This window comes from Scyliorhinus canicula, chromosome 11 (genome assembly GCF_902713615.1).
Source record: "Scyliorhinus canicula chromosome 11, sScyCan1.1, whole genome shotgun sequence".
In the NCBI taxonomy this organism is placed as follows: domain Eukaryota; kingdom Metazoa; phylum Chordata; class Chondrichthyes; order Carcharhiniformes; family Scyliorhinidae; genus Scyliorhinus; species Scyliorhinus canicula.
In genome coordinates, this window is record NC_052156.1 from 156,018,570 (window position 1) to 156,035,719 (window position 17,150).

Genomic DNA, 17,150 nt, shown 5'->3' on the forward strand with positions numbered 1-17,150 from the left:
CTGGCTAACCCAACTCTTAGGGAGCCTAACATGGCCCCTCACTCGCAGGTGGGACTCCTGCAAAAGCACCACATCGGCTTTCAAACTTTTTAGGTGATAGAAAATTCTTGCACATTTTACTGGGCCCCCCAAACCCGGCACTTTCCACATAGCCAATACAATCGGGGGTCTGTCACTCCCCCTACCCTACAAGTCAGCTATTTCCACCACAAGAGCAGAACCAGAGCTCACCCAAGATGGCCGCCTTCACCCCCCCCCTAAAAATGGGAAAACTTCCTGCCCCCAGTCACCATCAGCATTCTAACCCCCCCCCACCCCCGCATCCCAGAACTGCCCCAAACACTTCCTCTCGAACTGCTACCTCTCTCCTCCACCCCCTTCCCCCACTATTCACTCCTTCGACGCTCAACGACACCTGCCTAAACAGGTCCACAAGCCGCAGCTCCTCCCCCATCTTGCTCCCGTTCACTAGCCAATCTCACTCAGCTGACAAGGCAGACCCCCCTGCCCCGCCCCCAGCCAGAGCCCACCCTAAACCATCCGAGACAAACGCCTGTCCCCTACTCAAAATCAAAAAACACCCAGCCCAATCTTCCACCATCCAAAACTGACCAACACCCCCATGCTCGCTCCCCCCCCACCCCCAGCTTAATACAAAAGCCAATACAAATATATGACAAAAGGAAAGAACCCCCCAAACCAACCTGGTATCTATTTCAATTGTCACCAACTCTATACAAATACATGCATAGAAAGGGGGTAGCGGACACCAGGGAAACAAAAAATATATGTACACACACAGTAGCTACTATAATATCCCTAGCTCCGGCATCTTTTCCACTGCCCCCTTTATTGATACCAGGGTCTCATCTTTCTGAAGGCCTCCATCATTTCTCTCCCATGTCTATCGGAATGCTTGCCGAACTGTTTCTGAAATTCAACAGCCATTACCTCCGTTGGTTTGTCAAAATGATAGGTGTGGCCCCACCTGATGCACTTGCCTCCGCCACCTTATATGTCCTTGGAGACCAAATACTCTTGAATGGGACAAGTCTGTCCACCAAATACCTACTGGGACCGGGTACAAAGAACGAACCCAATGACTCTGGTGGGAGCTACCTTTCAGGGGACCTTCTTCTACATGTCGCCCTGGAAGTCCCCAGGTCGCAACATTCCTTAGCTCAGTTGACCGTGAAACGTTTATGCTGCTATAGAATCATGTTCTCCCACCAAAACCAGGAGACCAGTCCTTCAGTGAATTAATGAGAATTTTAGAGAGACATTTTTCTCCAAAACCGTTACTGACTGCAGAAAGGTTCAGATTCCACTGTCGCAGTCAGAAAGAAGGTGAAGCCATTTTACAGCTTATAGCATCTAGATTAGCTAGATATTGTGAATTTGGTACTACACTTGATGATACTCATTGAGATAGGCTGGTTTGTGGGTTTCACAGTAAAGCAATTCGACGAAAGCTGCTTAATGTAAATGATTTAATTCTGCTGCTGTGGAAGTTACCACATCTATGGAGCTTACTGCAAGGGAAGCTTCGCAGATCGAGGTTGGGGCAAAGATACCCAAAATGGATTCTTCAAGGAACGATGTCACTGCTATGCTCAGGTTGGACACTCAGCGGGGGAATGCTGGAGTAAATCAAATACATGCAAGAATTGTGGCAGGAAGGGCCACATTGCCAAAGTGCGTTGGGTTCAGAAAGTGTCTCCTACATCAGGAAGGTGCAAGAAGAACAAGACAAGTAAACAATCTAGTCACATCTACAAATTAGTCGATGAAGCTCAAAATCACTCAAAAGACAGTGAACCTGAGCTACTGCAAGAGCTAAAGCTAGGTGTGTTATCATTGTAGATGATCAACAATTTTTTTGGATATATGCAAAACTTGAAGGTCATCAAATTAAAATGGAAGTGGGTACGGGTGCAGAGTATCACTAATACCTGAGACAATTTATCATCAAAAACTGAGGCATCTGCCTTTCAAACCATCAAATGCGATTCTTTTTAAAAAAATAATTTTTATGCAAATTTTCACAACATATCAATAACAAAATAAATACCAAGAAAAGGAAGAACAAACCACCCCCCCCCCCCCACCCCTCGTGTATACAAAAAAATAAAAATAAATTAACGCCTGTCATTAGCAATGAACAAATATACACATCGCTTCAACCCAAAACAAAGAAACGACCCCCCCCCCCCCCCCCCCCCCCCCCCCGGGTTGCTGCTGGCCTTTTTCTACTGTTCCGCCAGGAAATCTAGGAATGGCTGCCACCTCCTGAAGAACCCCTGCACTGATCCCCTTAGGGAAAATTTCACCCTCTCCAATTGAATAAACCCCGCCATATCGTTGATCCAGGCCTCCACGCTTGGGGGCCTCGCATCCTTCCACTGAAGAAGAATCCTCCGCCGGGCTACTAGGGACGCAAAGGCCAGAACACCGGCCTCTTTCGCCCCCTGCACTCCCGGCTCCTCTGCAACCCCAAATATTGCGAGTCCCCAGCCTGGCTTGACCCTGGATCCCACCCACCCTCAACACCGTCCTTGCTACCCCCTTCCCAAATTCCCCCAGCGCTGGGCATGCCCAGAACATATGGACATGGTTTGCTGGGCTCCCGGAGCACCTAATACACCTGTCCTCGCTCCCAAAGAACCGGCTCATCCTTGTCCCAGTCATGTGAGCCCTATGCAGCACCTTAAACTGTATGAGGCTAAGCCTCGCACAAGAAGAGGAGGAGTTCACCCTTCCTAGGGCGTCCGCCCACGTCCCCTCCTCAATCTCCTCACCCAGCTCCTCCTCCCATTTACCCTTCAGCTCCTCCAACGAGGCCTCGTCTACCTCCTGCATCACTTGGTACGTTGCCGAGATCCTCCCCTCTCCAACCCACACCCCCAAGAGCACCCTGTCCTGGACCCCCTGCGGCGGCAATAGAGGAAACTCCGCCTACCTGCCGCCTGATAGACACCCTTACCTGCATATACCTAAAGATGTTCCCCAGGGGGAGCCCAAACTTCCCTTCCAGCTCACCCAGGCTCGCAAACTTCCCGTCTACAAACAGGTCCCCCAACCTCCTAATACCTGCCCTGTGCCAACTGAGGAACCCGCTGTCAATTCTCCCCGGGACAAACCGGTGGTTCCCCCGTATCGGGGACCCCATCGAGGCCCCCACCTCCCCCCTGTGCAGTCTCCATTGCCCCCAAATTTATCAAATATGATTCTAAGGATGTGCACTGAAGAGGTCGTACCATTAAGAGGATACATTAGGATGAAAATAGAAACAAATGGCCAGTAGCGAAGTTGCCTGTTCACATTGTCCATGGAAACTTTCCTGGTCTATTTGGCAGAGCATGGTTGGCTAAGATTAGGCTTAACTGGCAAACAGTCAATCAATTAGTGGATTCAAAGAGTAACTTGCAACAACTTCTGAAGAAGTAAAAGAAGGTGTTCGAACATTTATTAGGCTCTATGACTGTGCATCTAAACATTGATCCAGACAGCACACCCAAATGTCTCAAAGCTACAACCGTACCATCCGCCATGAAGTCTAACGTTGAAGAAGAACTCGAGAGATTAGTAAGGACAAGAGTCGGCAAATCTATTGCTGCAAGTGATTGGGTGACACCAATCGTTCCTGCATTAAAACAGGATGGCTCAGTTGCGAATTTGTGGAAATTTTAAAACTACTATCAACTCAGTTTTGTGCGTAAATCATTATCCACTGCAGGTGATTGAAGGCTTGTTTGCTGGACTTTCTGGAAGGACAGAAATGCCGTCAAAGTGATCTTTCACAGGCATGTCTACAGATGAGTATGACTACCAAATCAGAGTCACTACTCACCATCATGACATACTGAGGTCTATTTAATTACAGAAGACTGCCTTTTGGAATTACACCTGCTCCTGCTCTTTTTCAAAGATCCATGGATCAAATTCTAAATGGGTTGAATGGAATGCACTGTTCTTGAGATGACAGATTCATCACCGGATTGAGTGAACAAGGAACACGTGGAGAATTTGGAAGCTTCCCTGAAGCAGTTATAGAGCCACAACCTGAGAATTAAAAAGGAAAAGTTACGACTCTTTCAAGTACTCTATAAATTACTTTGGTCACATTATTAATAAAGATGGTTTACGCAAAGAGCCAAACAAAATGTTAGCAATCTTCGAAGCACCATGTCCTCAAAATGTGACACAGTTAAGGTGGTTTTTAGGACTGATCAATTGTTCGGGTAAGTTTGTGACAAATGTAGCAACACGATTAAAGCACTTACGCACATTGCTCTGTGTCAACCAAGCCTGGTACTGGTCAGAAGAATGTGAACATGTATACAATAAGTGAAATAAGCTTTACTGAAGTCAGAGCTGTTGACTCATTACAATCCAAAAAGGTAGCCATGATGTGGAGATGCCGGCGTTGGACTGGGGTGAGCACAGTAAGAAGTCTTACAACACCAGGTTAAAGTCCGACAGGTTTGTTTCAAACACTAGCTTTCGGTGCACTGCTCCTTCCTCAGGTGAAGGAAGGAGCAGGGCTCCAAAAGCTTGTGTTTGAAACAAACCTGTTGGACTTTAACCTGGTGTTGTAAGACGTCTTACTGCAATCCAAAAAGGGTGGAATTAACTTGTGATGCCTCGCCCTGGGGGGTTGGGGCAGTTGTTTTTCACATCATGCCTTCAGGAGAGGAACGACCAATAACATTTGCTTCACGCAGTCTGACTAGCACAGAAATGATTGATGCTCAGCGAGAAAAAGGAGATTAGAGCATCATTTTTGTCTTAAGAAGTTTCCACCATTACGTTTACGGGCATCATTTCATCCTTTTAACGGATCATCAACCCTTGACTGCAATCTTTGCTCCGTATAAAGGTATACCTTCTTGCAGCGCCGGCCCTAGGGTTGCTGGCGCCCCGGGCAAGCTGAACTTCGGCGCCCTTCGGGGGGGGGGTTGGGGGGGGGGCGGGGGGGGGGGGGGTCGGGGGTCGGAGGGGTGGGGTCGGAGGGGCGGGGGGGGTCGGGGGGGATGGGGGTCGGGGGGGTCGGGGGGGGGGTGGGGGGGGGTCGGGGGGGTTGGGGGGGTTGGGGGTGGGGGGGGCGGTGGGGGGGGTCGGGGGGGTGGGGGGGGTTGGGGGGGCGGGGGGGTCGGGGTGTGGGGGCCGGGTCGGGGTGTCGGGGCCGGGGTCGGGTCGGGGTGTCGGGGGGGTCGGGTCGGATCGGGGGGGTCGGGTCGGGTCAGGGTCGGGTCGGGGGGGGTCAGGTAGGGACGGGGGGGTCGGGTCGGGTCGGGGGGGGTCGGGGTCGGGTTGGGTCGGGGGGGTCGGGTCGGGGGGGGTCGGGGTCGGGTCGGGGGGGTCGGGGTCGGGTCCGGGGGGGGGTCGGGGTCAGGTCGGGGGGGGTCAGGTCAGGTCGGGGGGGGGTCGGGTCGGGTCGGGTCAGGGGGGTCGGGGTCGGGTCGGGTCGGGTCGGGGTGTCGGGGTCGGGTCGGGGGTGGGGGGGGTCGGGTCGGGGGCGGCGGGGGTCGGGTCGGGGCGGGGGCGGGGGTCGGGTCGGGGGCGGGGGTGGTCGGGTCGGGTCGGGGGCGGGGGGCTCGGGTCGGGGTCGGGGGCGGCGGGGGTCGGGGCGGGGGCGGGGGTCGGGTCGGGTCGGGGGGGGGGGCCGGAGTGACCTGGTATATGATCGGGACTCACCGATCGGCGGGCCGGTCTCTCTGTCGGCAGGTCTCTGACGCCGGTCACGCATTCGTTGATGGCGCCCCCTAGCACATGGCGCCCCGGGCGACTGCCCGAGTTGCCGGTACCTTGAGCCGGCCCTGCCTTCTTGGGCAGCTAGTAGATTGCAAAAATGGTCATTGATGTTGTTGGCACACACTCACGATATCCAATATCACAAGTCAGAGCAGCGTGCAACTGCTAGTGCTTTATCATGATTGGCCGTTACAAGTCAAGCATGACCCAGAAGAACATTTCATCAATATTTTGTAGTTCTCCCTGGTGGAAGTGCACCTGTAACTACTCCAAGGTAGTTGATGTCCAATCAATTGATATGCTTGTAAAGGAGTTGGCTGGTTATTTGGTCAGGGAGAAATTGCGGATTACAAGAAATGATAAGAAACCTGGATTTAAATGCTAAAACAGGTGATGTTGACAAAATGATACAGTAAGTTAGCAGACTCAAGTATCTACTCCTGTTCCATTTAGTCTTTTGGCTTTTCTCTGCACCATTTCAAGAGATTGACTGACTTGCTTGACCAGATTTAGACATGTGGTCCAAAATGTCTTCTGACTAGATCATTGTGCGAGCTTACTATCATGGCCTTTAACTTATATTCCACTGATTTGGCGAGGATTATTCAACATGCGTTGAATCAGAAAATACAATTCAAGCACGCCGTGGTGTGTATTGACACAACAAACTTTGGACACAATGTAAATGTCCAGTTACCAGATAATGGGGTGGGGAGAAATATCATGGCCAGTGTAGCATCCAAAATATCAACTGTGATTGGCTAGATAGCACTCTTGCTTCTGAGTCCCGGGGTTCTGGGTTCAAACCCCACTCTAGGACTTGAGCACAAAAATTCCTGTGAGGGAGCGTTGCACGGTCATCTGAAGATTGTCCTTTCGATGAGATCCTAAACCAAGGCCCCAATCAGCCTGCTTGGATGAATGTTATAGATCCCATGGCACTATTTCGAAGATGAGCAAGGGAGTTGTACCTCATATCCTGGTCAATAGTTATTCCTCAATCAACATACAATCACCTTGTGGCTGTTTGCTGTGTTCAAAAATACATTCCAATTTTATTAGTTCTTAATTTGCTGTCCACCATTTTGAGTTGCCTGGCGGTGATGAAAAGTGCTGCATAAATGCAAGTCTTTCTTCATCAACAGTGGCGCAAACTTAGCTTGGAGTCAGACTGGTGTAGCTCAGTGGGCTAGACAGCTGGTTTGTGATGCAGAACAAGGCTAGCAGCACGGGTTCAACTCCCGTACTAGCTGAGAATTTGGAATTCTCTCTCCGTGTACCCAAAAAGGTGCCGGAATATGGTGACTAGGGGCCTTTCACAGTAACTTCATTGCAGGCTAATGTAAGCCTATTTGTAACAATAAAAATATTGTTATTATTATTATTATTATTGATTTTTCTGAGCTCTCTCAGCTATTGACCAAGACAGTGAAAACATGTCGGGTGGTTGATGGAATTAGGATCGAAGATGCTGATGAGAGGCAAAGAATTGCCATTGCCTTTCTCCGCATTCACCTTCACTGCAATCCAGGCTTCCTTCAAATGCTCCTTGAGAAGCGCAATATATAACGTACCCCTCATTTCCACCATTCAACAACTCCTAATGTAGTATATGACTTGGTTATCTTGGGAATAGGTTGGCCGGCACAATGGCGCAGTGGTTAGCACTGCTGCCTCACGTCGCCAAGGACCCAGGTTCGGTCCTTGCCCCGGGTCACTGTCCATTCGGAGTTTGCACATTTTCCCTGAGTCTTTTGGGTCTCACCCTCGCCACCCAAAGATGAATTGGCCATGCTAAATTTCCCCATAATTGAAAAAAAATGAATTGGGTAAATTACATTTTTTTTTAAATCTTAGGAATATTTCAACTTGAGAGATACTCAGGGAAACTTACAACTTCAGTGGATGGATGGATGTAAAAATGAAGTGGGTTGTGATGGATGACCTACTACTGCTTGTGACATTATCATAAATGTAAGGAACTGTAAGGGTTAATGTAATGTCTTAATCAACCACAAGAGGCAGCTAGACATACAACTGTATAAGGCATTGATGCAAAGTCTTGTGGATGAAAGGTTGAGGAGAAAGCTAGAGGATAGACTGAAGGAAAGATAATGTGAGTGAGAGCAGATCATAGTTAATGTAATGGTGTAGAGACTGGTAGTAGATCAGTGTAGATTATATGTTTATTATCAACTGTGTATTATATAGGAGTAAGTGCCGAATCCAATTAAGTAGTGTCATGTGAGAGTACCTTTAAGAAATAGGTGTTTATCAGTGATGTCAGAGTGTGGGTGGAGCTGGGCTATCTGTCAGCCTTTTACTTTTATTTTAAGCTGTTTGCTGCAGGGTGTGTTTTAGTTTCATTTTCAGTGTTGGAGCTGAAGCCAGACAAAGCAGGTGTACTGTTGATCTCTCTGCCATGAAAAGACTATCTCTTGATCATTTGGTGAATTCAGTACTGAATGTAAACCTGATGTGCTTCTGTTAAAAGGTGTTTCTTTTGTCTTTTGGATGGTGTTTGGGAAGTTATTAAGGATTACTTAGTGTTGTATTCTTTGGGGGTTGTATTTGAATTAATGGTTGCTAAGATGTTCACTGTATGTTTTAAAAAGGTTAACTTGAGTTCATAGAATAAACATTGTTTTGCTTTAAAAATACTTTGCCATTTCTGCTGTACCACACCTGTAGAGTGGGCCGTGTGCTCCCCATACCACAATCTATTAAAAGTTGTGGGTCAGGTGAACTCAATGATACACTTTGGGGTTCTCGAAACCCTGGCCCATAACAATAGTGTTAATAAATGTATAGCTTTGTTCAATTTAAAAGCTATTTGTGGTCTTTGTGAACACTACGCCAACCATCCTAAAATCAGCAACACAAAGAACACCACAGTCTCTTCTTATTTTTTTGACTACAGTATCTGGAACATGTACTTAAATTTGGATTTAAAGGTGGGCCTAAAGATAGCAGAACCGCAACATGCAGAAATGGTAAGGCAATTAATCTTATTCTGCGGTTCCTAATGGGTACAGTTACTTTTCTAAACTCTTCTGCAGAAGACAACTTTTAATTAGTGTATTCATTTCACAAAAGCAGTACTTAAATATTAGCACTGACAAAAATATTTGTCGATTGTCTACTATGTTGATTTAAAATAAAGGCTAACTTTAATTATTCCCCCCCCCCCCCACCCCGTTACCTCAAGGACAAGCAAAGTTGTATTTTTGCAGTGGTGAACATCTTCCCTATCCCATTGCAAGTAAAGAAGGAATTGCTCCTAAATCATTGAAACTATATGACACAAACTTATCAGCAATAGCTGCAACTGTGGAGAATGAAAAGACCTTTTTGTGAAAGGGGAGATTCATGAGGTAAGACTTTGACTAAAAGCTTCCCTTATTTTATAGGAAAGCACATGTGGGTAATCTGCCCTGGAAATTTCAATTTGCCATCAAACGGGAAAATAATAATCTTTATTGTTATTGTCACAAGTAGGCTTACATTAACACTGCAATTAAGTTACTGTGAAAATCCCCTAGTCGCCACACTCCGGTGCCCAATTCACCTAACAGCACGTCTTTCGGGATTTGTGGAGGAAACGGGAGCACCCGGAGGAAAGTTACACACACACGGGGAGAACATGCAGGCTTCGACAGTGACCCAAGGCGAGAATCGAACCTGTGGCCCTGGTGCTGTGAAGCAACAGTGCTAACCACTGTGCGACTGTGCCGCCCATTTCTGCTCTGGAAAAGCAGAATCATTTTGACCTTTCAAATAATATCGGTATGCTCATCCCTGGCTCCAGTTCTTCAGTTCCTTTATCTAGACTCTGGACCTGATTTGTTTTACTTTACTGTGTCCTGTATCAAGACTAAGGGCCTGTTTTATTCTGTATTTTACTCCTCGAATCGTCCTTCAGTGAAGATGATCTAGCAATTTCTGATAATTTTGTAGTTGGGAAGTTAGAATATAACTTGTGAAAAAGATCAACACAGTGCAAATACGGTGACCTGCCTCTGAATTATGCCTTGAATTTAAAAAAAAACTTTACTTGGCTAAATGTGACAAATCTACTGGATATGAGCCATTAATTTAAATTTGAACTGCAAGGGCCATTCATTTTGAAACCACATCCTCGAAAATGGAACTCTGCTAGTGGTAAGCATCACGCGATGAGTATTCATTTGCTCCACGGAAATTACTTTTAAAAATCTGAGAAGTGTTACAATTTGCAATATTGCATGACCACAACCTCTTTCTTCATTCTCTTCCCATCGCCTGGATAAAGCCAAATATATGACTTTTAATTGAAAAACGTGAGGGAAGCTTCAGGCGGCAGGGTGCCACAGTGGCTAGCACTGCTGCCTCACAGTGCCAGGGTCCCGGGTTCAATTCCGGCCTCGGGTGACTGTGTTTTTCTCCCCATGTCTGCATGGATTTCCTCCGGGTGCTCTGGTTTCCTCCCACAGTCCAAAGATTTGCAGGTTAGGTGGATTGACCATGCTGAAATGCCCCTCAGAGTCCAAAACGTGAGGGCCGGGGCGTAGGCCTATGTGGGGTACTCTTTCCGAGGGTCGGTGCAGACTCAATGGGCAGAATAGCCTCCTTCTACACTGTAGAGATTCTATGATTCTATCTCGAGGTCAAAGCGATGCAAGAACTCATCCTAAGGGTGGGAAAGATCCAATTTGGTCCAAAAAGGTATGCTGTCAGATGTTAAAAGAAAAATCCAGATCCCAAACCCGACACTACACAAAGACTTGAGTTGACAGTACAGAATGGAGTTTTACTGTGGGGAATCCGTGTGATCATTCTTTGGTGCTTACATAATCGAGTCCTTGGCCAACTGCATGAGGGACGTCCTGGTGTGACAAAGGTGAAGGAAATAGCTCACAGTTATTTTTGGTGGCCAGGATTAGATGCAAAACAGTTTGTTTTGTTAACTCCACCTGATACTTCAGAGATTGTCAAACAACAACAAACACAAATTGCTCAGAGGGAGAAATCTCTACGAGTATTTAACCAGGGAGAGAAAGTGAGATACACCACCAATGAGAAATGTGTACCAGCTATGGCCTGAGGAAAGACAGGTCCAATATCATACACTGAAAGAGTTTGGCGACGCCATGCTGATCAGTTACTTGCTGCACGAAGTGAGTTGGCACAAACCTCTCAAAAGGTTCCACCTTTAGAAAATCTGGAGAGCTTTACTTTGGAGACCAGAGACAGTGATGAATTCAGATTCTGTTTCTGAGGACTTTGCAATGCCGATAGTGACAAATACTGAAATAACTACTCTTGAAGTACCATCTCCAGAAAGGAATGAGAACACTTCTGAGGTCACAAGTAGCTAAATTCAAGAATGCAAAATTCCACCAAAAAAGAATAGGCGTCCACTACAGAGACTGCCTTACTGAATTGCATTTACCTATAGAAATAACATGTCAGGGTATCTGTTGTATAAATGTTAATTGTTGCTGTTGCATTAATGAACGAAAGTGGGAGAGGCGTTATGTATCTGGGAATACATTCTTACTGCTTCTGCGTCAAGTGTTGTGCAGTGATGTCAGCAGAGTGTTTGCGCAGACTTTGAGCAGATCACAATCCTGATTGTATTGGGCAACCCCCTTAGTAAACCTCTCACCATGTTTTACAAGAATCCAGAGTGCAGGCACTTCCCATACCACTTCTCTTTGCAGCTAAAAGAAACATAACACCCTCCCTTTCCAGCTAATAAGAGATCACAGTGTAAAAGAAAAATTCTCATTTCACCTCTGGCTCGTTTACCTTAAACCCTGGTATCCCCTAGTCACTAACCCTTGTGCCAGTGGAAACAATCGCCTCCAATGACACCGCCAAAAGTCTTCATGCATTTGAAAATCTCTATTCAATCTCCCCTTAAACCTCTCAGCTCTAAGGAAAACCATTCCAGATGTCTCTTTGTAACGCTCGCGGTTGGAAAACGTGGAAATCTATTGCTTTGGATGTCGAATGCTCTTGCGAGCTTTTAATCACTTCAGCACTGACACTTGGATTTGTTGCGTATTTATTGTATTACTTGTCCCCGACTGTACAATCAGTCACTTACAAGTCATGTTTCTATTGGTGATGGTACTACTCATATCAGCATCTTTCATTTTTATGGTTCTTATTGGATGAGTTCCCCAATTCAGAATTGATTAACAGGGTTGAGCATCACTGACAACAGCTCTAATGTGTTGACAATCAGTTTCACCTGCAATCACTTATCTTTCACCAGATGATGATAAGTAACTCAATTAGCTCAGAGCTGAAATGTTGCAAAAGCATACAACCAAATCAATTGTAATTTACACTTGTCTTTGAGTGAATATGAATGTTAGAATATTTACTACTCCATAAGTCTTTCTGCGTTTCTGCGTTCATTGTCTAAACAGATTTTGATCTGTATTTTAAGGGATGTATGTGGGTCACCAATCTATCAGCTGGTTTCGATGTAACTATCCCCAAATCTTCTTCAAGCAGCAAGACCAAGATGGTGAGTGTTTCATCTGTTAAGAGCACAGTTGATGTTAAATGCTGTTCTTCTCCAAACCCCAGAAGGAGAACTTGGAATGTCTGCTCTCAGCTGTATTTTGCAATATGGTATGATGTGAGGAATGATGTCAAGGCCAGTGCAGGATACCCCACATGTTTTTGTGATAATTATAACCAAAATGGATGTTCATTAAAGAATAAAACACACACAACAAAAAAAGGAACATCTACATCAATGGCTATACAATTTACCGAGTTCCAAATTACTCCATTTCCCTAACCTCAGAGCTAACCCCCCCCCCCCCCCCCCCAAAAAAAAACAACATCCCATAGGTTTTAAGTCGGTGAGCAAAATCCAACAATAGTTACCACACCAGGGTCCTATATCTTTTGGGGTTGCTTCCGACTTAGGATAAAATAGCTGGCTTCCCAAGCAGGCTTTCTCCAGGCACAGCTTCGTGGGAGTTCACACAACTTGCTGCTGTGGGCTGTGAATTCAAAACAGCTCCCTTGCATAGGGTGAATTTGCCTCTGCAAGGTCTTCCTATTGATATTCCCTTATCTGAATTAACCTTCTCAAACATCACTCTTAATTACATTTATTTCACGGGTTCACCCTTTAGAATGTAAGTGTGAAATTCACCCCCTCTCATCTCTTTTGAGCTTTTACTGTCATTACCTTAACATTTGACCCACTGAGCTGGATTTTCCATTTGGGGGACTATGTTCTCCCGCCTGAGCTGGATCGTTTGTGGGTTGTGCCACCGCTAGGACCAGCACCCAGAAGTGATTCACTTACCCTAGCTATACAAATTTATGCATGGCAGGGATTGCACGGATTCCATTCTGCCACCCACTGTCAGACTGCCATTTTGAGCAGGTGGTGCATGGGCGAGGTCGGGCATCTGGCCCCTCTCCCCCACAGTACTAAATGCATCCCAACCCCACCCCCCCCCCCCCCCCCCCCCTCCCCCCGGACAAGTAAGGGCATCCTCCCTCAATCCCCACCACGGGAATTGTTGGGTCCAACCCCTCCTTAGTATGCATGTATGAGGGTGACCCAACCCAATCCATGACCCCCATAATACCCCCTCACCAGATACCACCACTAGATCCACCCCACCAGAGACCACCACCAGAGACCCCCACCAGAGACCCCATCAGACAACCCCTCCAGACACCCCCCCCCCCCCCCACACCTGTCTGGAGCCCCCAAATTAAAGACCCCCAAATCAGAGATCCCCATATCAGAGACTATCATATCAGAGGCCTCCCCATCAGAGTCACCCAAGATAGACGGCATGGTGACATAATGGTTAGTACTGCTGCCTCAGGGACCCTGGTTCAATTCCAGCCTCGGGTGACTGTGTGGAGTTCCTCCCCGTGTCTGCGTGGGTTTCTTCTGGGTTTTCCGGTTTCCTCCCACAGTCCACAGATGTGCAGATTGGGTGAATTGGACATGCAAAATTGCCCCTTCGTGCCTAAACCGTTCGTTGGGTTACTAGGTTACAGAGATAGGGTGGAGGTGTGGGCTTAAGTAGAGTGCTCTTTTCAAGGGCCGGTGCAGACTTGGTGGGCTGAATGGCCTCCTTATGCACTGTAAATTATATGATTCTTTGAGAACAGAGACACCCATAACAGAGACACTTCCATAACAGAGGCTCCCCAGAACAGACACCCCCCCGTATCAGAGACCCCCACAAGAGCCCACCATATCAGAGATCCCCATAATAGAGAACCCCCCATATCAGAGACCGCTAATATCAGAGATGCCCTATAACAAAGACTTCCTACAATCAATCAGCCCTGCCTGGAAGCTAAAGAGCAGTTCAGGCATAAAAGGCGAAATAAAATTACTACTTTTTCACTCGCCTATCTCTCACCCCACTGCCTTAGATGGATATCTAAAAAGCAGCAACTGTTACTTCATAGAACCATATCACAAGGCTTTAAACCCCTAGGATCCTTTGATCTACAAGGCTTCTATTCGCTTCAAAGAGAAATAGCTTTTAGTAGGCTGTAATTGGCAGCTTCCAAACAGCTAAATGTCTGGATTGTTTATTTGAATTTCCCTTCATGCTTGAGTGCATCTCAAGTACTCTGCTGTGAACCTAACCACAATGTTTATAAACATCTAGCAATGATTGATAGCTCCTCACCACATAAAAGGCAGTTAAGTGCTTTCTGAAGTAAAAGCTGCTGATGTAAAAGCTGCTGATTTCTAGACATCTGTTTCTGCCTGGAATACTCTTTAGCTTTGAGGCATGGGTACTGGTGGGAGGGGTCCCTGATATGGGGAGTTCTCTGATTTTGGTGTTCTCTGTTATGGGGCGTTCTCTGATTTGGGAGATCTCTGATATGGAGGGAATCTGTTAAGAGAGGGTCTCTGATATGAGGATCTCCGAATGAGATTCTCTGTTATACTTATGGTTGCTGGGAGGTCAGGTGGAGGGGTCTCCTAGTCATGGTTGACGCACGCTCAAAGTGGCCAGAAATCACAACCATGAAGTCCACAACAACCAAACAGACAATTGAGAGACTAGATGAGGTAGTCGCAAGGTTTGGAAAGCTAGAGAAACTCGTGAGTGATACATCAACAGAGTTTGAAGATTACTTGAAGGGTATCCGCCATATAATAATAATCGCTTATTGTCACAAGTAGACTTCAATGAAGTTACTGTGAAAAGCCCCTAGTCGCCACATTCCGGTGCCTGTTCGGGGAGGTACGGGAATTGAACCCGCGCTGCTGGCCTTGTTCTGCGTTACAAGCCAGCTGTTTAGCCCACTCTGCGAAATCAGCCCCTGTATCAAATCTGCTCTGTATAACCCAGCAACCAATGGGTTGGCTGAAGACTTTGTACAATTGCTCAAACACGCAGCAAAAGTATCGAGAGATCAAGCTTCATTTCCCAGACATTTTAACAATTTTATAATGTCATATAGAAGTTCCACACATTCAACAAAGCAAGTCTCACCATCGATGCAAAAGGAAATTGAGAATGCAATTCGAACGCTTGAGACTACTTACAACTTTGAAAATTGTAGGTGATAGCATCAGACACAAATGGTTAGAAGAGAGAAAAACTCGAAGAGTAGAGTTTTTAACCATGGGGACCAGACATTAGCTGGAAATTACAATACGGGTGAAAAATGGACTCCAGTCATCATTCCAGACAAGACAGATCCAATATCTTACACATTTCAAACAAACGATGAACAAGTTTGGCTTCGGCACGCTGACCAAAAGTTAGCTTCACAAAGTGAATGTACAGACCCTTCACCAGAGATATTCACATCGGAGTTTATGGGCAGTGATACGACAGAACTGAGATCTACTACTGCAGAAGTTACTGAATCTGTCACTACAGAATCGTCAGTACCGACAGAGATAGATAGTGAGTTAGTTTCACAAAAAGTACCACCAACAATTGAACAGGAAGACACATCTGTGATCTCAAAGAGCCAAATTCCTGATCGCAGATATTACCAAAACGAGACAATGTCCACCAAAGAGTCTGTCTTACTGATGTATACAGGTATAAATAACATGATGATGTCATGAATATTGTGTTGGATCTGTTATTTAAGTGTTCAAAGTAAAAGTTGTTGGCACTAAAGGAGTAAAGGGGGAGTGGTGTTATGTATTCAAGTAACACTATAGGTGGGTTAAATGTCACGTGATACGCAGTGACGTCAACGGAGCATTTTGCGGACTTTGGGGAAGTTCACTGTGATGATATGTGAACTATCATCTATGTATACAATATAATAACCAAACCGTATGTAAACATTAGTGCCTGTATGTATAGATTAGTATTCCAGCATCCGACCACAGGTGGCGTGACGCCAGGAGAAGGTTACTGGAAGATGGCCACGTGGTGAGACAGGACGCATTCTAGCATCCGACCACGGGTGGCGTAATGCCAGGAGAACGTTACTGGAAGATGGCCACATAGTGAGACAGGACGCATTCTAGCATCCGACCACAGGTGGCGTAACGCCAGGAGAACGTTACTGGAAGATGGCCACGTGGTGAGACAGGACGCATTCTAGCATCCGACCAAGGGTGGCGTAATGCCAGGAGAACGTTACTGGAAGATGGCCACATGGTGAGACAGGACGCATTCTAGCATCCGGCCACAGGTGGCGTAACGCCAGGAGAACGTTACTGGAAGATGGCCACATGGTGAGACAGGACGCATTCTAGCATCCGACCACAGGTGGCGTAACGCCAGGAGAAGGTTACTGGAAGATGGCCACATGGTGAGACAGGACGCATTGTCGCATCTGACCACGGGTGGCGTGGCTACAGAAGAAGGTCACTGGAAGACACCCACATGTGGGAGACATATTCTCCTGGACAGCACAGAGAGACACAAACTGGACAGTGGGCACAGACTGCAGTCATAGTTTGAGCAGCTCCTGCATCAACAATAACTAATAATAGTTATTCATAGTTGTTTATATTTAGCCATTGTATCCAACTGTAATCTTAGCAGACAACATAAAAACCCTTCAGCGTTTTAGTTACTTAATAAACAGTTTAGTTCATTTACAAGGCCGTATGTTCTCTGATCACTTCAACTACAAAGACCTCGCCATCTGTCCATACAGAGAACGTAGAAGCAACATCTAATAATAAACCCTGGACTATGTTTTTATGAACTTAAAGTGTGGCACCCCTACTTCTTGTTCTCTTTGCAGCAATAACAAATATATCACAGGAAATCATTCAGGAGCACTGTCTTTTGCTACCTATTATCTCCGATTGATGTTGAGGATCGTAAAGTGGCACAGTTGGTCACGGCAACATGTGTGTTCACCTTACTCAGGTTGAAAACATCTGCACTACCTTTTGGTCAGCTGGTAATGTAGAC